Below are 25992 nucleotides of genomic sequence, written 5' to 3'. Positions count from 1 at the left end.
AATTTCTGTCAACAGCAATAGCCACTTCAGTAGTTCTTACTAGGAAAAAGTTTTTAGTTCACACTAGAGTGAGTTAAGTTCAGTATGGCAACCAATTTTAATTCAACAGTTCTTTCTTTCTCTAAGTTTTTTCAACTTATATAAAATATCTCTCGCGTTGCAGAAAATCCACTACAAGAGGCTTGAGTCTACTGAGTAAGAAATTAAGTTTTCCAATTAGGGTGGGAATTTTTTTTTGAGGAAAAGATAAGTTTAGATAAAGCTGTCTGATATCAATTATAGTGAATTAAAAAGAGTGTTTCATAAAATTACTAATAAATTAGTAGAACACTGGAACACTAGGTTATAATATTCCTATAATAAATTCAAGCACTGTTGGATAGAAATATAAATAACAAGGATTCATTTTTTGGCTGTAGCGGAAAATGGATTCCTAAATACTAACCGTCAAAACAATTCTTTGAGAGCTGGCTTAAAAATAGAAATTAGGTGGCAACATTGGAACTATATATATCATAAACTTGTTGGATGGGATTTAAATCTGGGGTTCTCTAGATGACCGCAGTAAAAATTAATTATAATCGACATTATTGAGTCTTATATTTAACCTTCGCAAAGTAGTATAAAAGATACAATTAATACAAGAATGAAAGTGAGATAATTTTCACAAGTACAAGTAAGCATCACTGTACGTGAAACTTGTTTTAAAAAATGATTAATACCAGCTAGTTCAAAATACTACATAGTTCAACGTCCAATATGTGGACTAGCGTTGTATTGCAGGAAGAAAACATTTATTTAGATAAAGAAGTGAACTGATTGGTAGGCTACCAGCAACATAACTTCCAGCTGCCTACTGCTTTAAATAAATACAATATTACAAAACACATTAATGACCATTACAGGTGCTTAAAAAATCGCGATTCGTAGCAGGAAATTATATTATGCCACTCAACCTCTCAATGCTGTCGTTATATGAACTAGTTCAAATGTTGACGATAACGGTCCGAAGAAGGCGCTAATCATGGAAGGTATGTAAAGAGAACAAAGGCTCAAATGCGTCAATATATTTTTACTTATATAATCTGCAAACCATCTGCGTAACCAAACCATATTTACAGTATACTTAACGCAACAGATAATTTCGCGATAGGATAAACCCCTATCTAAAGAAAGTGAATTTTGTTACACGATAGACAAGTAGACAAACTAGCATCTTAAAAAAATTGTTCAAGTATAATTCACTTTTGATCATCTAAATCTTGGATAATAGTGGAAATAAATATATCGTTATACTCAATTTTAATAGTGTACCCACCTTGAATTGTATGACACAAGAGTGGTAGTTCTTGAATTACAATTAAAACACTTTTATGTGGTTAATCCATTTACAGTAAGACTTCAGATGGACTACGATAATACAGACCAAAAAAAATCACTCAATCTAACCACTACTCGTTATGCTTTTGTATGTATGTCAAAATAAAATCGTTTATGTGTGAGCAGCATAACTAAGTAAATAATTATTTCACATTATAATTCACACACACATTATATTTTCAAACTTCGATAATGAATTTTGTGAACGTGCCATACTTTAACAGAGACATTGGACACTGTAATATGAAGTAAGTTGATTCATTTGACACTTTCAGTTTATTGATTGCATTCTATAATTTTTTGGATATTATGATGATACAGATAGCAGCCCGAGACACATGTGACTTCATCATCTACCTTACAGTCCTATTGTTGTTCCATTCACAGGTGGTAGAGTTTTACGACAGAAGAATACAAAGTACGATGCAAAAAGTGTCTCAATTCTGGTAATGGCTATTTTAAAACATAGGTGAAATATCGCAGTTCTTATTGCCAATTGATATATTCCTCAAATTGTGAGTTCTCACTATGGGTGTAAAAGTGATTTCTTCTCTATTTGGTTCTATCCTTTGCTTCCTATTTAGACCGTTCTCAGTTCAGTTCTCTCTTTTACAGGTTGTTTGCTATTTCCGTATTCCATTCTCTCGTGAGTTTGCCCTTCTTTTTTATGTTTTGACTTCCCATATCACTTCAACTGTTCTGTCCATAGACCAGCAATGGTAGTAGTACCTACTCGTAGATTCTCGTTTTTATCCCTAGGTATTTAGCTTGTTAACGTTATTTTTTTTCTTGTTCTTGTATTTGTATAGTTATTTTCTTTGGTTGATTGCAGTATTTATTACTTCTGTCTCTACTATGTCTACAGTCAGTATGGTTTCATTTTATAACATTTTATCAAATTAATATTAATGTCGTTCGCATATTTTATTTAGTTTATTTCATTTTATTTATGTTTTTTCCTTCGGTGTTCACTTCTTTAGCTATTTAGTTCGTGATTTAGAGTAACGGGCTCAAAACGCCTCCTTGTCTGATTCATCTATCAGTTAGAAAACTACTTACCAGAAAGAAATCTTTACTAGCTAGTCCATAAATGAATATCCAGTTTTGCAGTGATTTATTGGATCTAAATGATGCGTCTGTATCATTTAATATGCAGATATTTTCTGTCTCATTTTTTCTTCAAATATGCGATCAAATAGTATATGTAATACTGAGTACAAATAGTTTCATTGTACTCAGTACATCAATGTACTAGTTTGCATGATTGTTGAGATGAACACCTTTTTTATTTATTTTTTTGTAAAGCTAACCAATGATAGAAGTACATTACACTTCTTTTAGCAAAAGATAATTATGAGGCCAACAACTTTTGAATTAAGGGCCGGATTGTAGTAATATTTAGCACGATACAGTGTAAAAAATCACATTCCAAGTTTTTACGACTAAATGAATATTGGTACATATTCATCTTAAATCAGCGTCATTTGTAATCCTTGGCTAATTACATCTCCAATTTTTACAGGAAAAAGTTTAACCTGCTTCGTTTAATTTTATATCGAATAAAGTTATTCGACTTTGCTCTATTTGATATGAAGTTGCTCAATTTTAGATGTGAAGTAGATGGGTGATATGTGTTCATTATTTTTGTAATTAAGTATATAGAAATATTATATAATTTACTCAACAACAACTTGAACATCGTACGTACTTCAATGAGTAGCTTCATAATTTTCCGACATTACTTTGAGTTTAAATACGCATAACTCAGCATTTTGATGTAGAAGAGTTATGTTTCAAAATGTAGTCAATGCAAAATAGTAAAAAATCAATGAAAAAATCCGTGTCTGAAAATAGATTCTCTCGATTCAATTCAGATCTCTTTCAAGTATGTTTACTATAAGACGCCCAAGGTGAATATTTTTACTTTGGGGTATTCTAAATTGAATTAGAATTTCAAATTACCAAAAAAGAACGCCACGAAAATATATTAGCAACAGAAAATGGAAGTTCAACGCCCAGATTGATAATGATTTCATTTTGACAACAGAAAATATTCCAATATACTCGTACTATGCAAATTGCATGTTAAGTAAGTTTTGATTATGGATGAATCTAATGGTAGTAGTAATAGTATATTTTTTTCTAAAAGTATTATGTTGTGTGTTAATTGTAAAATACTCAATATTTTTCATGTAATACCCATATACCATAATTTCAGCGCTTTACGTAACTTTACATAACCTCCTCTGTCCTATTGGACGATTATGCACAAACTAGTGAGATTTCAAAAATAGTATATTAATAGTTCCAAAGTTCCATATTTATTCAAGATGATGTTATAAGATCAAAAATTTCAAATGGAATTGTATGGCCAACGAAACATTTTTTTGTGAAGTATTGAAAAATTTTATTCATTGTGTTTTGACAACGGTTTGATAGTCAGTTGATACTAAACTTTATATACCAAATCTGAAGTTTTTGTGTCCAAATTTCTGTACATTTAATAATTTGTGCATTGTTGGAAGAACGTACCTTTTGGTTTTGTATATCTGATTATTTGTTAAAAAGGAGTGAATATAATATTTAAGTGCTTTAAGAAGCAAAATAGTATTTGATTTAGGCGATAAAGCCACAGCGATGGAATACTTGATGAAATTAGTCATGCATTAGGACATATTTGAAATTTTTTTTAAAATTTAGGATAATGGGTAGAATTAATAATTCCAGAAGATTTAGCAGACCTCAATTGATGAGAAAGAAATTGATATAATGGCAGAAGTGATATTAAATCCTACTTCTACTTAAATTCCATATGTCTGTGAAATCAGTCAAAATACAGTACACAGGTGATTGAGAAAAAAAATCCACCCATACGACTGGTAATTGATTCATCAGCTTTCAGGAATAGACCATGGTCGAAGACTGCACTTCTCTAAAAGTATGGAGACCAAAAATAGTCAACAAGTATTGATGGATTGGCTATACTGACTTACTGTGAAAATACACAAAACGTGAGCTACTGGCTTGTGCTAGAGATACGTAATTATCTTGAAAGAAAAATGGTTTTACCTTGGATATACACATAATTCATCAGAATCGCTTTTGAAACAGAAGAGACCTAAAAGTAGTTTTTCATTGGAAACGTGGCAAGGAAACACCAAGTAGACTAACTTCTATATATTTTCCGAGCTTTCGAATACTTATTCATCGTTTGGAAATTATGGTCGAATACAATATAAGAAATATGTATAAATGTATAACAATAATACAATTTTACTTACAACAATTAATTGAGATTTCCGGTGATTTTTGATATTATTGAAGCTTGTAAAACATTTTTAAACTCATAGAATTCAAAATTCAATATTCAAATTGATGTTGATAGATATATTGATTAATTGAAATATTTATTCTGGTTACTATAGGAATTTTTATTAATTTTTGAATGGTTAGATTTTGAATAACGTTGAATTTTTTCATACTTTAGATAAGAATAAGTTTTAGTCAATGATGTTTAATATCTAATATAATAATTATTGTGATAATCATATAATATAACCACTGAATTATGTATTTTAGGAAGGATTGGATGTAATATCCCTATTTAGTAATGTACACTTAATATATTCCTTATAGCTCCACAACATAAATGGAGCGATATAAGTCAGAATTGCAAACTTAATAAAGAAACTCTATTAGAATTGATAACATTCATATTTAACAATACATATTTCTCTTATAATAATAAAAATTACCAAAAAATTTTTTGAAACACCAATGGGGTCTTCAATATGTTAGCAGATTATCAGCAGATTATGTAATGAATTATATCTTAAACTTCGTAATATCCGTTTAACCTTTCAAATTATTATTCATTGAAAAGTATGTAGATGATATAATTTTATCCCGCCCATATAATGAAATTGATAATTTATTATTTTACTTCAATAGTTTCGAACCCTATATACAATTTACTATAGAAAAGGATAATACTAAAAAATCGTTACCTTTTCTTGATACTAAATTTACAAGAAACGAAAATAATACAATTTTAATTGATTGGTATAGGAAACCAATAAGTTCTGGAAGATATCAATTATCATTCGTATTACCCACGTAACACTAAAATTAATTTCATCAAACAGATGAAAAATACAGCGCTAAAAATTTCTTATCCAATTTTTCATGAAAAAATCAATAAAATACTTTAGAAACTTCTTTATGAAAACTCATATCCTCCATATCTTTTGAAACAAATTTTTTTTTAATTCATTTGACATTGATACGAACATTGAATCATCATTTTCAAACGTCATTTCTAACATTTCTTTTCCAGATATTTATACACCTTTACCATATATAAAATCAGCTACTCCTAAACTTTCTGGAATCTTTAAACAACACAATATTAAAATAGCATACAGTCAAACACTTAATATTCAATCTATTTTTACTGAAGTAAAGATAAAACACCAATCAATAAATTGCCTAACATGGTATATGAAATACCTTGTTTAAATTGTGATAAAAAGTCAGTCGAAAAGGTCACTGATCAGTCGAATAACTTCTCACAAGAGTGATAGATGTTCATTAGCGACTCATGTCTATCATGAAGGACACAATGTGAATTATTAATTTGCCAAAGTTTTTACAACTGAAGAAAAACACAACATACGTTTATTTTTAGAAATAACATATGTTGCCCAAAATGATCAATGCATTAATAAGAAAACTGATTCAAATAACCTTAGTGTAATTTATGCATATCTTTTAGATTTTGGAACAACAAATTCTATAAAAGTTCAACGCCATTAACAACCAACTAACCTCACCTAATCTATAAATTTAAACTTCACTTCACCTAACTTCACCTTCACCTTCACTAACGACCTAACCTATAAAATTTAATGTTATCCATAAATTTGCCAATCAATATTAAACATCATTCACTGAAACTTATCCTTATCTAACCTATAAAATTTCAACGTCATTCGAAATCAAACCAATCAAAAATTAATAAAAATAAAAAATAGTAACCAAAATAAATTTTTTCAATTAATTAATATTTATATCAAAGTCAATTTGAATATTTAATTTTGAATTCCACGAGTTTATAAATTATTAGAAGCTTTGAAAATATCAAAATCACCGGAAATTTTAATTGATTATTGTAAATGAAATTTTATTATTGTTATACGTTTATACATATTTCTTATAATATTGTATTTGACCATAATTTCAGTACCAGACGATGAATACATAAGTATTCGAAAGCTCGGAAAATATATTGAAGTTGGTTCACTTTGGTGTTTCCTTGCCACGTTCCCAATAAAAAACTACTCATAATAAAGCTGGCAAAAACCTCTTTACGCATACACATACACACACAGAAACATACCAAGTTTTCTTAGAACGTGAATGTTTGAGAAAGTATCCTGAGAAACTACAAAGTGAGACTTGCTTTTTAAAACTCCAATTTAACTGTTGAAGTTTATCTGTAGATCTGCAACACGCCATAGATCTGATCTTTCTTGAAATTTTTCAAGACAATCTAGATGAATTTGATGATTTGGAAATAATATTCCATTAGAATGAAATATACGGCAAGAGTTTTAAGATACAATATTTCAATATCAGGAGAAAATGAAGTTCACTTGTCACAGTAAATTATTCAATCTTCGATCAATAATGAATAATGAAATCCAAATTCTATTCAGTATGATGAAATAAACAAGATTAGCATCATTGAAGAGGTTTCCTCAATACCTTTGAATAGAGGTGTCGCTAGCCATACGATTCTATTCACAACTACTATTCATAATAACCTTATAACGTTGTATTTGATAAGTACGTCATCTATCATTACTGGTAAGGAGCTTTATACATGCAGTTCTATAATTTCAATAGATTAAATATTTTCATTGCGAAGATAAAAAAAGGGAGGGGACTTTTGACTTATACTGTACAGACTAGCATAGACTCCGTTTCTGATATCATTAGCTAAAAAATTGGAGTAAAATTAAATTTGAATATTCAAATTTGTACGTACATACAACTATAATACAACAATAATTGCTGAACCATGAAAAATGTCCAGCAATAATTTCTACGCGGGCATCGAGTACACAAGAGAGTGAAACTAATGCTACTATACTAGTATACTGGAAATTCTTGTTCAATTTCCAGGATCCATTTCGAATTTCAATCAATAATCGATAATGTGCAACTTTAATAAAAGAGTTTTCACTAACTGGTTATCACGAATTTTCAGAGGTATAAAAGAATATTTCATATGATTTTGGGATAACTCTATATTTTTTGTGTCTACCCAGGAAATTTTATCTTACATTTAAACAAGAGACAGCTAGCCTTATGCTTCAACATATTCTAAAAGTTGTATATTTATAGTATGATATTTCGAAGCACATATAAAATTTCTGGTTTAGAAACTATATCACTTTCAACATTCTTTACCTATACTTCTGATCACATTGAAAGATTATTATATAAGTTTTGAAGTTTTGTATACATTCTATAGAAATAGAGCTACTTATAAATTCAAATTATGTTCCATATCTACAATTGGGAATTTCTAGAGCCTCTTTAATGAACTTATGAATTTGATAGTTGAAGTATCTTTTAACTATATTAATAATAACACCAGCATCTTAAACTTTAAACAGAAATGAGCATGAAAGACCGTAATTACAAGAAATTACAATGCAACAAGGCTGATGCTAATGAAACTTATGGTTTGAGTCCCTAGATATAAAAACCCCAGTAGTGACCATTGATTTCATCGTATACTAGTGCCACAGAAAATGATAAATAATTCACTCTTCATACTCTTCTAACTTTGACTTATTTTTCTTCGAAAGCACATGCAATATTTTTCAACATCGTATTAATGACTAAGCGGAGGAAAAAAATAGGTTACATATTCTATAAAAAAAGAGGTAAAATATTGGAAGAGAAGATGCAAAGAACATAACTAGGCATTAATTATGGATAAGTGAATCGTCAATTTTCCAATTATGAGACAGATTCACTTAATTTTCAATTTATTTTGTAAATATCAAAAAAAGTTAGAAATAAAATAGGTAGACTTCTACATTCTTAATGATTATCTTCAAGTAAATGCATATATGATTTCTTCCTTGCTATCTCGAAGTAATATAATATTCTTTTCATTATTTAATTTATTGCTAATGTATTCATTGTAGTTAGTGCCATCTTTCAATAGTGCACAGTGTTTTGATATAAGCAAAGATTGAATGGTAAGAGAAAAACGATTAATACAAAAACACAAATTTCAATAAAATATCGTTTGTTGGGGAAGAGTGGTATACAAAAATTTCAGGAATTGTGGAATTCAGAATAGCTAGCCAAATATTTGTGATGAAAAGCCCAGCTTTAATCACTTTGACGTTTGATTTCACACATAACTACTGTATCATTTTGAATGTTCTACATTTTCTTTATTTACAAGGGTTTGTCATCAATTAATTAATCATAAGTGAAATGCAATTTCCATTAATTCAGACACTATATACCTAGCATCCACTTTATAAAAATACTGAAGATATTGAAAGAAAAATGGTTTTATCTGGATATACACAAAAACATAATTTATCAGAATCGCTGAAGTGCCTTTTGGATGTCTGTATTTTTAGTAATGTTCGGTTGTCCATAGAAGAAAAACGATCAGCAATGGCGTACATAATCATGAAATAGTTCTATTTCAGTGTACATGTATATATATATATATATATATATATATATATATATATATATATATTACTTCTTTGATCTTTTGTTGTTTTAGATTTTAATTTAGTGAAATATTTGGATAACGTATTATGTCTTTTATGACTTATACTAATATCATATTTAAATGGCAGACTTCTCAATATTTAGAAAATAGACTAAAAGGGCATCAATACGATAAAAAAAATAAAACTGCATTAACGAACCATTGAATTATCAAAAAAACATGAATTCAATTAACAAGATTCAAAAATTCTTGGAACGAAATCTAATACACAAAAAAGACAATTTTTAGAAATTGTTCATATTCATAAAAACGAAAAAGCTATAAATGATAAAAAAAACCTAAATAATTCAAGTAGAATTTATTGCTTTATTTTTTAAATAAAACTACAAATAATTTGATGGATTGAGTACTGCTACATATTTGAGATATAAGGACTATAGAAAAATCAATTCTTCTTATTAGAACATTTTCTATTTTGATTTTATTCTTATTTTGATGATATGCATGATGTAGGTGATCTATTGATTAATATAAACTTGCAAATTGTCAGTGTCCATATCATATTTTGTTAAAGCCTTTAAAAAAAGTCGATGTCAACTTTCATCTTTATTTCAAATATTATAAAAAAAATAATTTTAATATATATATATATATATATATATATATATATATATATGTATATATGTATGTATATATATATATATATATATATATATATATATATATATATATATATATATATATATATATATATACTACTTAAGTTGGAACCATATGAAAAACTTTTTTATTAGCGGTTTTATGAAAAAAAGTTGTACTGTACGATCCAAAACCTATTTTTACAATTCACAAAAATGTTATAAAGTGAAGTGGTTTTGAATTAGAAGTTATATTTAAATATGCAATTACAACCATTTATTATGAAAATTCAAGTTTTGTGATTATTTTATTTACTCATTCCGTATCAATTATTCTGGCTGGATACAATTTATGTCTCTTACCTGTTAAAAATATGACAACCTTTTTATTTATCACTGTTTTTGAACAACCTCGCAATTCACATACGCGATGAATACATAATAATTATATATTGTAGAAATTGAAAAATCCATACAAAGAATATTTATTAAACAGAAACAAACATAATTAAACTTTGATTAAATATCCTACAGCTTCAACATATCCACTTTCTCTTTGTTAACATTCAATTGTTCTTTTGTTAAACTCTTGTATTACTTTCCGTATTATATTTGGAGTAATTGTTTGGCATTCTTCAGAAATAATCCTCTACAAATAATCTACATAATCAAAGGCTCCTCGCTGATAAGCCTGCTGTTTTCAGTAACCCAATAAAAAAGTCAAGAGGAGTCAAATCAGCAGACCTAGGAGGCCAAAAAATATCTGAATACCTGTTAATCACCTTCCCATTAAACATATTTTCAAGGAGTATTCTAACGTTTGAAATACTATGGATGGAAGCACCGTCTTGTTGGAACCACATTGTCATTCGTTCTTGTAACGGAAGGTCGTGCCAAAAAACACTTACTTGATTGACTAACAATTGTAAGTATTGTGCAGCATTTAAGGAATGTAGGAAAAAAAAGGTCCAACTAATTTATTTTTGTACACGCCAAATCACACGTTAGTTTTAAAAGAATATTGGTCCCAAGTTTTTATTACAAAGTTTGGATTATTGTTAGACCACCAGCGACAATTTTGTGATGACATGGTTCCGTTTGAAGAAAATGTTGCCTTATAGGAAAATATTATAGTTCTTGTAAAAAACTGGTCGTCATCCCACTTCCTTGGATCAGAGCGCAGAATTCAGAACGAATATCGTAATCCCTTGGTAGTAACTTGTGTTCAAATTGCGGTTTGTATGCATGATATTTATTACTTTTCAAAAATTTCCCACTGTATCTTCACTTACTGAAGTTGTTTGGATTGCAGAGGCCCTGTTTCTTAATGACATTTTTGGGTCTTCTACGACAAATAGCATCACCGTTTTCAGCGTTTATTCTTAAATTTATTTTCTATACTTCCACTAGCCTAAAATTTATTTCAAATATTCCAAACTGTTGAATGCCTAATGTTTTTATGCGTATGTCTGTTATTAAAAATATTTGCGGCCTCTCTATGTGTTTTGTAATTTCAAAAAATTCAAAAATTGAAGAACGTAAAAAAAAGCGCATTGATTGCCGACAAGAACTAAAATGTGACAGAATATTGAATTAAATTTGAGAGGTTGTTTCAGGAGAACATGTAAAGCGGATAAGAAAAGGTTAATGTATCGAGAATAGTGGATATGATTTAGGGCGTCGTAGGCGAATAGAATGTAGCGAAACGGAGCAATGCTTGACCTTTAAGTTATCGTGATAAACGCAATGGACATATGGGCCAGCGCTTCACTTTATTGCCAACGTGACTCGCGCTTTTTCAATTTCGAACTGTGGGAATGATTGGCGCTCGGGGTGTGATTGCCATGATGACGTATCGACTGGACAACGCATTTGACCGACCGTTCCGTTGACAAATGTTTGCCAATGTAGCTAGTGCGAATATGGTAGTCTGTGTGTGTGTGTATGTGTGTGTGTGTGTGTGTGTGTGTGTATGTGAGTGTGTGTATGTGTGTATGTTTGTGTCTGTTGTGTGTTGTTTGTATATTGTGCTTTTGTCGTAGATGGAATAAATATGTATATAGACGGGAAGCGACCGATGTTATTTCACTCGATGTGTAAATGCGATTATATTGCGCACCTACCTATAAATATTTCTACATATCGTTGAATTATGGTTGTACGATATAACGAGGACAGTCAAATATATTTTGCCATTATAAGTTATTTGGAATAACATAACATTACATTGATTAGAGCATAATGTTGAATGGAAAGCTAGGATATATATATATATATATATATATATATATATATATATATATATATATATATATATATATATATATATATATAGGATATAGGAGAAATATTATAGATAACCTCAACGATCATCTAATAGGCCGTAGAATATGATATACCCTATTTACATGCTTCTACCATTTCAACTCTCAAGATCTCGATAATGGAGACATCAGTAAAATTACTTGTACAGAATTTTAGGTTCAATATGTGAAGTACTTCTTCAATTTATCAATTTTTTATTAATCTCTTTGTGGAGCATCAGCATTTGAGCTTTGATATTTGACAGAATCATCTTTCCAAAGCTATTCGAGACCGCTTGAGATAGAAATGAAATCCAGTAGACTTTGACCAATATACTAAAATTTAAGTTTTATTTTTACATTAAGTTAAGTGCCTTTAATCTGGACTATGAGATTACAAAACATATCATGAATAGTTTGACATGTTCACCTCTAATTTATATTTTATTTTTGTAATGCAATTTAAAATTGCTATTCTACGTATACTTCTTCGAGATTGGATGCTGAAGTAGCTCATTTTGTACCAATACTATTTAATGGAGATAAAATTAGCAAATAAAAGCGTTATGTAACTGTTATCATCAACTCGTAGTGTAGTTATTATGCAGCTGAACTGAATTTGTTAACGCGAGATTCTGTCTCTGAGAATGGCGGAATGTGTACCAGTAAATTCTAGTAAATTTATTTCCATCATCGAAATGGACGGTCTGTTTGAATAACTAGTAATAAAAGTAGGTTTATTTGGTGATTTATGGGATAGTTTGATTGTGATAAATGAAAATGAAAAGCGAAACACAAATAAAACTCGCTTTGCTAACGCTACCACGTCGGTGAAATTAAAAATATTGTAATGTTATGATATTAGAATGGAAAAACAAGAATTGGACGTTATATGCTGAAATTAATATTATTGGGAAACCAATTTTTATAAAATTTTGAACCAGATTACATTTTAAAAATATTAATGGTCTCATAGTTCAATGTTATTGTTTTCTAAAACCTTGGACATTTTTGAAATAAATCCCATCGTATCAACGGTTATTTCGTTACGTGACAATTCTTCTTCTTCTTCCTTTCAGTGTGGCACCTGGTGAAAAGTAGGAACAATTGAACAGACATAATCATTGTACATAACGTTTTTGGTCCCTATAGTAAATGCAAATGTACAAAAAGACTCTTCATACATATTTTTAGAGTGTACAGTGTGTTGGAAGATTTTTAATTAAATCAGGTTTAATTAATTCTGAATTTTAAAAGCCGTCATTGTTTCACAAAGTCAAAGTCGTCTTCAAAAAGTTATTGAAGAAATCGTATCCCAGATGACCAAAATTATTTAATTGTAACGCTCATCTTAATATGTAGTGAGACATTCCTATTTGACGTGACAAACTAAGTATTGTAGAGGGTTCTGCGGTAAGTGTGCCTGAACCTTCTTTTTGTGTTGCTTAATGTAAAAAGCCTTCAACTACTTGGTTCCTGTTAGCAATGGAACCAGTTCCACTAAACGGCCCTGCCTAGATTTAGTGGAATTCTAAAATTAGGCGTCTTTGTTTTGTATTTTGTGGTGTTTTTAAGTTGTATAAATTCTTGTAAAAATTGGTTTCTTATTGGGAACGGGATAACTAAACACCAAAGTGGACTAATTTCAATATATTTTCCGAGCTTTCGAATACTTGTGTTCTGTATTCATCTTCTGGGAAATAACTAAGATTTTCGATGGTTTTGAATAGTATTAACGCTTGTATAAATTTTCAATCTCATAGGATTCAAAATTCCATTTTCAAATTGAAGTTGATAAAAATATTAGATATTAAAGTTTCTGTAGCGCAGTTTAGTTCTGTTTATAATAAATAGTCGTAATGAACAGACCGAAAGAGAAAATAATCGAAGAATTCGAGAATTCGAATAAATTATTTAAGTAGTTAAGCTAGAGTAATAAGTGAAGTGTCATAATGTAGTGTAGTGTATAGTGTTTGAATAAATTGAGAACGTAAGAGATTGTTTTTATTAATTCACCCTATAAATAAAAATCGTATAAATAAATAAGAAAAATATTACAGTAATAACAATTCCAGTATATAACTGTATATAACTGTATAGAACTAGAAAAAATAGTGTCGAAATAGTGAATATTCCAACAAGAATTATAAGAAAGCTATACTCTGACTTTTTCAATTCAGAACGTTATCTGGTCGTAAACTGGGAAAAAAGATATTATTCAAAGTTACATAAATTAACATCTAATTAAAACTATTGAAACTTTTAACTATCAGAAACAATATATGTTTTTGCTTTCTATTATAATGAATAAAATCATAACAACTAAAATTTTTCACTATTAATTTGTTAACTAAAATAAAGGTAAACTATGCGTTTTTTTAAAGTTTTCATTACATATTTCAATTGTGTCGGTCTCTGTCAAAGGATTGTGAATGAATTGAAAACTAATAACTTGCTCTCTTGAAAATAATTGTGACGTTGCTGCGCACAACTTTCCATTTTGTATAGGATACAAAATAAAGAGGGATAGTATCTTTTCAAATTGTTACTTTGTACGTCCATAATCTTCGAAATAATTTCATAGTATTGTCTTCAGGGTAGTGTGTTTATTGATGAAACTGAATAATTTATAATATAATATAATATACAATAAGGAATCTATATATAAGTCAGTCGATGGAATTATATGTTTACAACATAAACATACAAATGGAATATAACCCTCTCAATGTTAAATAAACTAGCCCTTCTTCCTTCGAATTCTTTATCGTTTCTATCAGTATAATACGGTATAATTGCTGTTGGTTATTCATTTCCCGCCTAGTAGAAGAAGTAAAAGCTCTATTGTCTTCCCAAAAGTTACAAATCTGGGAAGGTCATTATTTCCCAGTGAGTGCCGATCCCGCAGACATTGAAGTACCTTGAGGACTTTCTGAGATCTTAAAATTTGGAAGCTGATGTAATAGAAGAATATTTACACTTAACCAAAATATGTATGGAACAAAACTATTTCCAGTGCAATAAGAATTCTACTGCCTATCACCGTTTATGGCTGAGCTGCTCATGAGTTATTTGGAAAAGCAAATCAGTCAAGAGTTTCAGTATTTTCCAGGGTATGGTACAGGTATGAGGATGATATTTTCGCCATGTTCAATACGAAGAAGGTAAACGTAGACGATTCCATTTTGGAACTCAACTTAAAATATCTATCTATAAAGTTTACCTATGAAATCCAAATAAAGGACAGTTACCATTTTCAGATACTTAAGTAATTAGCAATAGTAATAGGCTAGAATTTGATGTAATTAGAAAAATTTTTTTTTGAATCCAGCATAACATGGCCAGTCTCCATTTCCTGATACATCGGTTATTCACTTTCCAAAACCTTTATTGAGGATGTAGCTGTACTCAACGGTATTGATAGAAGATAGGTACATAAAATTTAATAGGTTTAAGAAATCTCTATGAGAAAATCTTTTTTTTCCAAACCCAAAATAAAAAACAATGAAAATATGCTCTGATACCTTTAAATCCAAACCCTTACCCAGAGGGTTTGGAAGGAGTATTTAACAGAATGGGTTTTAAATTGGTTTATATGTCTAGCAACACATATATAACAATATAAAAATGAATATAAAACAATTGTTCGGTAATCCTAAGTATAAAATACCAAATTTGAAAAGAGTGGTATATATGAAATTAGCTGTGGTGAATGTGACAGGTATATTGGGCAAGATCCCCAATGGAAAACCGAAAGTAGTCCCCTAGCGCCATTAGAAGATGACCATGACCTACAGAATAGAGTGAACCAATTGCAAGAAGAGTCTAATCCTGCCTTCGTAGAATTCATAGGTACTTACGGAGGTACCGGCCAAGCTAGATATGAAGTCACTACAGAACAACAACAAAACTTGTTCACTTTACCGAAATATTATTCGCTTGTCTGCCCGTATGAAGAACGCACGAGGATTAGCAACCGTCTTTCGGAAGAAGTTTGATCAATTGTAGAAACTTGAAGAGCAGATTCCAATCCCCGTCAAGTCGCTGTGAATCAAATACGATTGGTGGTACATCTTTTACCTGTTGATCAAAAATGAATTTCAAGATCAATCCACATACCGTGGATTGTGTGGAAATCGCTTCAAAACTCCGCGACCATGTGTTAGAAGCCAACGTGAAGAATCTCGCTATAAACAAGATAGCGAGTAACCAGTTCGATTGGCGAGCCGTCAGGAACATGTAGAGGTGATATTCCAGAATACCGGGTTCACATATTATTTTGCAGCTATCCATCCCATCATCACTACTTGATGAAGACGGTAATGACAATTTGGTTCCAACAAGACCGTGCTTCCATCCATAGTACATTGAACGTTGGAGTACTCCTTAAAAATATGTTTAATGGGAAGGTGATTCACAGGTATATAGATATTTTCTGGCCTCCTAGGTATGCTGATTTGACTCCCTGACTTTTTTTATGGGGTTACTTAAAACAGCAGGTTTATCAGCGAGGAACATTTGATGATGTAGACCATTTAGGGAGGATTATTACTGAAGAACGCCAAAAAATATAATACGGAGGGTAATACAAGAGTTTGATAAAAGAACAATTAAATATTCACAAAGAGAAGGTGGATATGTCGAGGCTGTAGGACATTGAATTAAAATTTATTTTTGTTTGTTTCTGTTTAATAAATATTCTTTGTACATAATAAATAATTATTATGAATTCATTACGTATGTGAATTGCAAGGATGTTCAAAAACAGTAATAAATAGAAAGGTTGTCATATTTTTAACAGGTAAGGGAGATAAATTCTATCCAGCCAGAATAATTAATATGGAATGATTAGTAAATAATCACAAAACCTAAATTTTTATAATAAATGGCTGTACTATATAACACTTTTCTGAATTGTTAGAAATAAAGATACTTTACAATTGAACAAAATTCAAATTTTTTGATAAACCTCGTATACTCCTTCAAAAAATTGATATCTAATGGCTGCATTTTCACTTTTGGACCATGCAGAACTTTTTATTAAGTATAACTGTTTCTTATAAAACCACCAATAAAAGAGTTTTCCATATGGTTCCAACTTAAGTAGATTAACTATATATTTATAATGAATAGTGTAATCTATAGTGTTTAAATAAATTAAGAACGTTAGAGAAAGTGTTTATTAATCCATTTCACGGCTAGGAAGAGTGTCAATATATACGAAAAACATTGCGATAGATTGCTTTGACAAAAATGGCAAATATCACTGGAGATTAACAATAGATTTCAATCCGAAATCAATATAATGAGCAACAAAGCTATGGATCATCATCATAAATGATCAACACAAAAAAGTGAACTACTGATTAATAATTTATTTGATCAAGAAAATAATAACATACGTGAATAAGTAAGTGACAGTGAAATGATACGGATGATGTTTGAATTGAGCGAAATAAGTGATGGAATAATTCTAAAAATGATTTAATGAGTTTAAAAGTTGCCAAATATGAACTATCCCAGTTTATATGCTCCCGCGGAATATAATGTGTTGTCGGAACAAATGTTTAATGGTGGATATATTTTATGAAATATCAATATGTTCAAGAATTTTGTGAAGACTCAGCCATCAGGTGACTATTGTTAACGATAATTCAGTTGAATGAAGGATTTAACTGAACTTGCAATAATAGAAAAGTCTGGTTTAAAAATAAATAAACTTATAAGAGGAACGGTCATCAATTTTCTCAATCATAACCAGCAAACACATTTTGCATACAAAATGCTGTAGATAACGTAATAAAGTTTAAGACTCGATACACTCAATACCATACTGTACACAAACTGTATGTCCCATTCTCTAATAAAACATGAGGAATTGAAAGAAGCAACATAATGAAAAATATATGATTTGAAATTCAGTGCGCTGCTATGATCATGAAATACTGATATACATTCAAAAAATATAGAACTCATTCACATATATTTTTGTTTAAATTTTAAGTTGAAGTAGATACTGTAAATATTACTTACAGTTGAAAATATATTGATCATATAAATTGGTAATGGAAAGACGATAATTCACGATTACATTCTACACCTTTCGTTTTGATCAATCCAACCTGCATATAAATAAAGATCTCTGATGATGTTTTAGAGAGAGACTTTGCTATAATGATTGCATTATAGCCGTATTATGATCTTCATATTTTTTTAGGTTAACCTCAACTGAAATTTGGAATATTTTTCCAATGTCAAATTTGTATAACAATTGAAGAAAAATTAGAGAGAAGTCAGATGTTTGTCAATCGCAAAAAAGCATTACTTGTTCGGGTATTGAAATAAAGTTCCTTTATTAGAACAATTCAATTAACAAAAATAGTATATTGGATGTTCCGTGGAAAAAGTCTCGCCTTTGAGTCTAGAAGTTTGTTATTCCAAGACAAACTACTTTCGAAAATTTAGGTATGTGGATTGTGGTACCCAATAAATACGTATACTTATGTGAGGAAGTATAGCATATAAGTGATGTGGACAACCCACTTTAGTATCTCTATGGATATTTCACATTGAACTGTGGAGTTTCTTCAAGAAACTGATGTTAATATTTTTCTGTGGCCACACCATTCCAATTTTTATAATCGTACATAGACTATTTCGCAGTTAATCCTCAAATTTCAAGTTGCATGTACAGCCACGGATCAATGTGGAAATTATGTTTTCTATGTGTAACACTTCTATTGCTATTGAGAGTATCTGCCACGCATCCGTTCCTGAACATCAAAAATGACGCCGCTTACATACCTAAAAACCTGAATCTTTCTCCTTCTTTGATCCCATATTTTTTTTGTGTTATGAGGAACTCATGTTGCTGTGAAAGATGTTTCTGGCGTTATAACCTTCTTTGAGCGACACGATATTTTGACCACAAAATTCAGTGGTGGCCTTTGAATAGATGTTAGGTAACATTATCAGGTGCAAGTGGCCAAGAAAAAAAATACCATCAATTTATCAAAACTTCCAACATTTTCTAATCCTCTGATATTCTTATGAACGGTTCCATTTCTTTGAATACAGGTATAATTTGATTTCTCTTAGTTATTTGCTAAACGTTGTAGTTGGACCAAAAACTTCAGAAAATGTTCCTGGTGATGTGTAGGATTCTTATGCATTCAACGGTGAATATACTACGATTCCATTGTGAATTTGTAGTAATAATTTTGTTAAATAAGTTTTAGTAGCGCGTGACCGTAGCGTAGTGGAGATGCAAAAGGACTTCTTTTTTACAATTTTCAGGGAGCACTGACAACAGTTTCACAAACACACTCTACCAAGTTTCTCGCACTTCGCACTGGAAGTATTTATTGCATTCTTAACGACCATATCTTCCCCTTTCTCTTATTCCAATATGAATCGAACAAAAAGCTATTTCTCTGTTTTTCGATTATTTAAATTGTAATTCTCATTAAATTTATTAAATTTCCAGACGAATCGTCATATTGAGTCTAACTGACAGCATGAAGTTAACCAAGTCCCTCTCATACTTACAAACATTGTGTGTTTAATATATTTTAAGTTATGTTCATTCCATAATGAAATCAGTGAATAAACATATAGAAAAAAGACCATTGAAACCGAGTCCGCCTTATATGCTAATTATTAAATTTTATCTTTATGATCACTGTCGACATACAAAAATGATAAGATCGAGTCTTTAAGCCGAATGCTCTTTGTGACAAACGCTTCATTCAAATTTCTACTTAGTAGCACATTAACCGCAATGCGAGAAACGTATCTTATTTGTTTTAATTTCTTGCGTTGTGTAGGCTTTTGTTTCATCGGTCTGAATAATTTACTTAGCGTCTTGAAATCACAATTCTCTTACGTGTAAGACATTTTAATGAGATTCATCTAATTTACTATCTTGCTGTTCTAAATTAACAGTCTTATGTTATTGAATATCATCATTCGCATATTAAACTTTTTTATGTAGTACTACATAATTAGAAATAATTTTTTGACCTGATCTGCTATTACAGCTGTAATAATCAATTGTATGGTTGATCATCATAGACACCCTATACAAATTTAAGTTTTATTTAAACTTACTCTAATCATCATACATATGTATCTCATATCATAGTTATGTGAAACATTTCTTGTCGATTTTTCTATGCTACTGATAAAAAATCTTACAAAAAATGGATTGATTGTTTTTGGAGTATCATTGTGAATAAGGCAAAATAGACAGTTTATGAAATTATTAATTTCATCTTGAGAAAATTCTTGAAGTATATGGTAATAATAATATTTATATAGTAGGATAAAATAATTGCAAATGGGGCAAATGTGTTATTTTGTTATAAAGGATGAGTTATGACTAAATTTACATACTTCTACTATATGTAGAGTTTCTCATGGAGGGTATCATGTGGCTACTCAAAAGTATTAACTGTGGAACTAACCATTTTTTTCATGGTACATTAAAGCATTCGACTATTATTAACTAAATCTAGAAATGCCAAGACCGGCTTTGGAAAAATCAAAATAGGGATTTGTATTGAATATTGCACCCTCTGTAATTTTTTTTAAATGCAATAAGTGATTTTCAAACTATGTAAATAATCAATAAAAACGATATACGAGTATGCATTTTTATTCAATTTTTCGTGAACGATAAAATCTTATCAAATATAGAACAACAATAATAACGTATCACAAAATAAGGTATTAATTTAGAGATGTAATAAATTTCGAGTATTTCAACTGTAATGATAAATTGTATCGAATTACAATAACGACAAACAAAAAAAACTAATAACAATAAAGAGCAACAATTCTAAATCGATAATAAAAATTATGTAGTGAGGACGCATGAATAAGAAATAAAAAAAGACAATAATTGCAACAAAATAAAAATAATCTAAATTAGATTCTCGAAATGGAACCCAGCAGCCCAGTAGGGATGCTCTTTCACAAACACATCCGACTTCTTACAACGTTCACGTTGAAAAGCAAATTCGGCAAAACTGGTAATTTATGACACTACATTGTAAATCCAACTACACAATTTCAACCAATGGATTTCATTTACAAGATGTAGTCGCTGAATCATTTGAATATCATATGGATACATATGATGTTTTTGAGACTCTACTTACTTTTGTTTGACTAACATTGAATTTTCAACTCACTTGCTTAGTGCTTATTTGTGGGGTTCATAGTAACAGTAACTCATCTTCCTTCGTTCCATTTACATGTCGTTCTTCCAATAGGAAAAGTGCTATTTTCTCGCAAATAATTAAAAGCCGACCCAAATGTGGAATGACGAGGAATTTGACGATCAGGAAATCTCCTTTTATAATTTTTAGTAACAGCTCTACCATTACCATTATAGATCGTAATGGTAATGGCATTTTTAAAGAAAGTAAGAAAAGCTGTACCACAGCTAACACAGTAGTACGTAACGTAGATACACATTGAAGAAATATGTATTCTTGTGAAAATAAATAACGGTTTATAATGACTGTTATGACAATGGGTATAAAATATCAAGAAATGTCAAACGGTCAACGTCAATCAAGATTTTAAGACTTTCTAGGATTGCTCGTTATTTTTATCTGATACATGAGGATTGACTTTTCAATTAAATTGATTCATTATGTATCGAGAATAATACCCTAATGCAATCTAGAAATTCAAAATTAAAAAACAAGTCAAGTAGATAAGTTGTACGTTGTCTTGCTCTGTTCTATTTAGTTATTAGCATTATTCAATTTAAACATTTTCGGCATAAGTTATCTGGAGAATAGTCAGATACTAAAGAAGCCATTTAATATGTATCTATATTATTATCACCGTAACAAAAGATTAGCAGTACTATCAATACACAAGAATAGGAGGTATATCGTAGTTATACCAATGAAATTTTACTCTGATTAACTTCGACGTATAGAAGTTCTTTAAATTATTTGAAAGTTACAATTATAAGAACAATATCGTCGGTAAAATGATTAAGTCAAATCAAAATAAACAATGTTAAGTATGTTAGTTTGGTTGTTTATATGTATGATTAGTCTGACTCAAATAAATTTTCACACTAATCAACAAGCAATCACATCATCCGTCTACTTTTCAGATATTTATACAATTACTCCAAGTGGGGAAGCAAGAGCCACGTTGTTGCGGGTATAAGAGGTTACACGCCTTTTTTACCGGGATTTTAAAATCTTTGGTGAACGTATTAAGCGGGCCACTCACGATACTGCGTCGTCGTACTATAGGATCGTACGACGGTGTTGCACAATTTAATTGAAAATTATCTACGCATAAATGAACCAACTTACGTGGAATTGATGTCACTGGTAACTCCTTTGATCCAAAAAGAAGACATACTAATATGCCAAGCAATATCACTACATTGCGGCTTTCGGCAACTTTAAGGTGAAAATTATGTTTTCTGGTATGCATGGAAATGAAAAAAAAATATTTTTCCATTGAAATAAAATTTATGTGCACAGATATGGAATTTTACGTTTTATTCCAAATATTTTAGATTTTTGGTAACTGGAAGGAACTATGAAGATTTACCACCGTCATCTCCCCTCAAGCATTAGGCAGAATAATACCTGTCATGATACAGTTCTTCGTCAGGAATATATGAAGGTAAGTGAAAGAAACGCCTGATTATCTAGGCAGTAATAATGTATTTAATTAAAAAAATAAAACTCTTACAAACTTAAAAAACATGTGATCTTTCAAGTAAACCTCTATACTGATATAGAGAAAACTAACTTAATAATTGTCTTCCTAAAAACTTAGTTTTATATTTTGTTTGAGCAACCTTAAACAGGAAAGTCTCAAAGATAAAAATAAAACAAAAATAAATATGTGTGCTTCCTTAACACATAAACCTATTCTAAAAAAGAAAATATCTTGGGCACATACTCCTGACAAAATATTTAAAAGGCAATAAACAACTTGTAAAGAACAAAATCTCTAATAATCACGTTAACAGTTGCATGGGAAATAACTAATTATTATAAAATATCATTAAAAATCGAAAAGAAGTGAGATGCGGAATTTCCTGCATTGTTACTATGCAGGGGTGTACCTAATTCTGTATAGACAAGAGCGGAATCCCCATACTGATTATTGGTATTTGGTAGTGGTGTCAATTGCCATCCCCTAAGTAAGGAATTGCATTCAACCTCAATCAATACGTTGTTAATTAATTTTTCTGCTATGTTCCGTTGATTATTGGGAAGGGCTCTTAATTTTATGGCCACGTTATATCCAAAAATATCGAATCTATCCTTTTCATGTACAATTTCTCTTGTTTGTTGTAACTTCTCTTTGATTGTACGAATAATCTCTTCTCTGGTATCTGATTCTAAATTCTGCCGTTTTTTGGTCTCAGATGGCGTTTTTGTATGTGAAGCAGCTGCAGCAAAGTTCATTGACGATGTCGATTCTTGAGATGATTGTGAGTGTTCTTAGGCTTCCACGGGTGTTAGGAAGCGAACATCATCAGTCATTTCTAAATTCAATACCTAAAAATAAAAAAGAATGAAATTAATAAATTGTGTGAAATGTGGAAATTATTCCACCACCCCATTCAAAGTATGGTACTCATGGCTATATAAAATGCCAATTACGAAATACTCTATCGCCATTTTGGAACCAACGGAAAAACTTCAGATGGAAGCGTATTAAAAACCACCAAATTCAACGAAAAATTGATGAATTATTTACCTGAACCAGAAAAAATAGAACATAGTGAATGAATTCTATCCTATGTTTTTGTTGGAGATGACGCTTTTTCGTTGAAACAGTAAGGAAAAGAAAAAGCTATTTTTAATTGCAGATTGTCAAGAGTCAAGAGTAATTGAAAATGTTTTCGGAATTTTGGCGGTTAGATTTCAAATATTTTATACAGATATTATTGTTATCTTATCTGGAAGAATTTGCGAAAATAGCAATTATTGCGCAAATAATTACGTAATTATTAGCGTCAAAAAAGTCCAAACGGTTATAACCCTCAACACAATTTGGATAAAAAAGATCAAGAAAATGGAACACTAATAATGAGGCTGCAAGGGTTATCTCAGCTGATTTAATTGACTTACAAAGGATATCTGCTGCCTAAAATTCATCAAAGATCGCAAAATTTACAAGATAAAGTTTATGTCTTATTTTAATAATGACGAGGCTACTCTATGACAAAATAAAGCTTTTAAAATGTATTTTTGTTTCATTTACTTACTTATATTTTCTTCATCCGATAGGCTAGAAACACCTGCCAGGGTATATCTTGATCATTCAGGAATGACAGCCATTTAAAATACCATAACTTTGTTTATAAATATTATCAGTCCGTTCTCCAGATTTAATTGAATTTATTACTAATTTTAGTTCCCTTTTATATGACGTTCAATAATTGTTAATATCCCTTTTCACAAAATTCTCACTGGCTTATTTATTTACTTCTTAAAATTTTTCAACTAAAATGTCCATAGCCCTTCGGTCGTTTCTGTCATGATATACATCACCCATTACTTTTCAAAGGCACTCTTGTTCCCTGTACAATTCAAAAATTTCCCGCAAAAAATTATCCGTATATGCCATTTGCCATAATAATTATATACACGAGAAAAAGCAATATTTGTTATTTTAAAAAGAATGAACCGATTAGTGGATAAAAAATCGATTCAATTGACGGTGTTGTACTGAAGTAGTCAGACCTGTCGTACGTATCGTACGATTTCGATGAGGCATTGGGCATACGCCATCAAATTGTGTTCAATTTCGTTGGATGCGATCAAATCATACGACGCCGCTGTATCGTGATTGGCTTACTTTAGACTCATTTGTTTTCTTATGATATTGTGCAATACAAACCATTAATGGTGACTTCAATTTACATCAAAAAACGTGCTATGGGACAGATAGTTACAATTTTTAAGGAATGTTAAGTTGCTATATGTGACTAATTACCCCAAACCTTATATTTTACCATTCGACTTAGTAGTATAAAAATAATAATATTCTTTGTTTTTATTTTCAGAATGACGAACTATAAAAGGAAAACAGATAGAGGTACAACTAGTCAAGAAAGTTTATGAATCTGCTTCAGCAGAAGTCCTGCGGAATAAACCGACCATTCGTAAATTCGTATACACCAAAAAAAGTGTAACCGAAATATACGAACAGGCAAGTGAAGGAAAGTCGTCGAAAATTACTTAAAAAGGGAAAGATAAAGTGAAGAAAAAACTTTTTGTATCCAATTTGGATTCTGACACTGATGAATAGTTTTATTTAGTGTGTAGTTACAACATATCCAAAAAAAGATTGGGTGGAATGTTTAGAATGCAAAATATGGGCCCATATCAAAAGTGTAACTGCAAGTTCATTCATACATTTGCATTAATTGCAATTCTGATGAATACTAATTTGATATTAGTATATGATATTGCCAACTCTCTATAAATATCTCTATAATATAAATGCCTTAAAAAATGTTAGAATACAAAGAATTTTAGTGTGCTAAAGGTTTATCCAAATAAATATAAATAATTTAATACAAGTTCTTATTTTCAGACGAAGTTCATGTGTTTTTATATAAGGTTTAAAAAGTTTCAACCCAAATAGTATTATTTTTAAAATTACGAATTAGTTATTATATTTATTCTTAATTATTGTAAGAAGACTATTTCAAGAGATCGTTTTTGTTTATAATGTCGCCAAATATTAAAATATGATTAATCATTGACGATTTTGTTTACTAATTTAACATTACATCTGGGGTAAGTTGTTAACCATCGATTTTTTGCTTAAATTTCCCATTTTGAAAAAATAACAATAATTTCAATAATTTTACAATCATATTTTGATACAT

The 25992-nt window shown here is 30.1% G+C and overlaps 1 protein-coding gene and 2 long non-coding RNA genes across 5 annotated transcripts in view; 1 reads left to right on the top strand and 2 right to left on the bottom strand.

The window, feature by feature from the left end:
* LOC130451732 (lachesin-like) overlaps positions 1-25992 on the bottom strand; it is a 272197-nt gene that overhangs the window by 113957 nt on the left and 132248 nt on the right. The gene's annotated exons all lie outside the window — the stretch shown is intronic.
* On the top strand, positions 1354-25961 carry LOC130451735 (uncharacterized). The gene is made up of 4 exons (XR_008910786.1): positions 1354-1628; positions 22234-22538; positions 22651-22760; positions 25162-25961. It is a non-coding gene; the product is annotated as an uncharacterized LOC130451735 (long non-coding RNA).
* On the bottom strand, positions 22782-24849 carry LOC130451736 (uncharacterized). Its single transcript, XR_008910787.1, has 2 exons — positions 24361-24849; positions 22782-23647 (listed from the first exon to the last, which is right to left on the bottom strand). It is a non-coding gene; the product is annotated as an uncharacterized LOC130451736 (long non-coding RNA).

The sequence above is a fragment of the Diorhabda sublineata genome, chromosome X (genome assembly GCF_026230105.1).
Source record: "Diorhabda sublineata isolate icDioSubl1.1 chromosome X, icDioSubl1.1, whole genome shotgun sequence".
In the NCBI taxonomy this organism is placed as follows: Eukaryota; Metazoa; Arthropoda; class Insecta; order Coleoptera; family Chrysomelidae; genus Diorhabda; species Diorhabda sublineata.
This window is presented reverse-complemented; position numbering and strand designations above follow the sequence as displayed.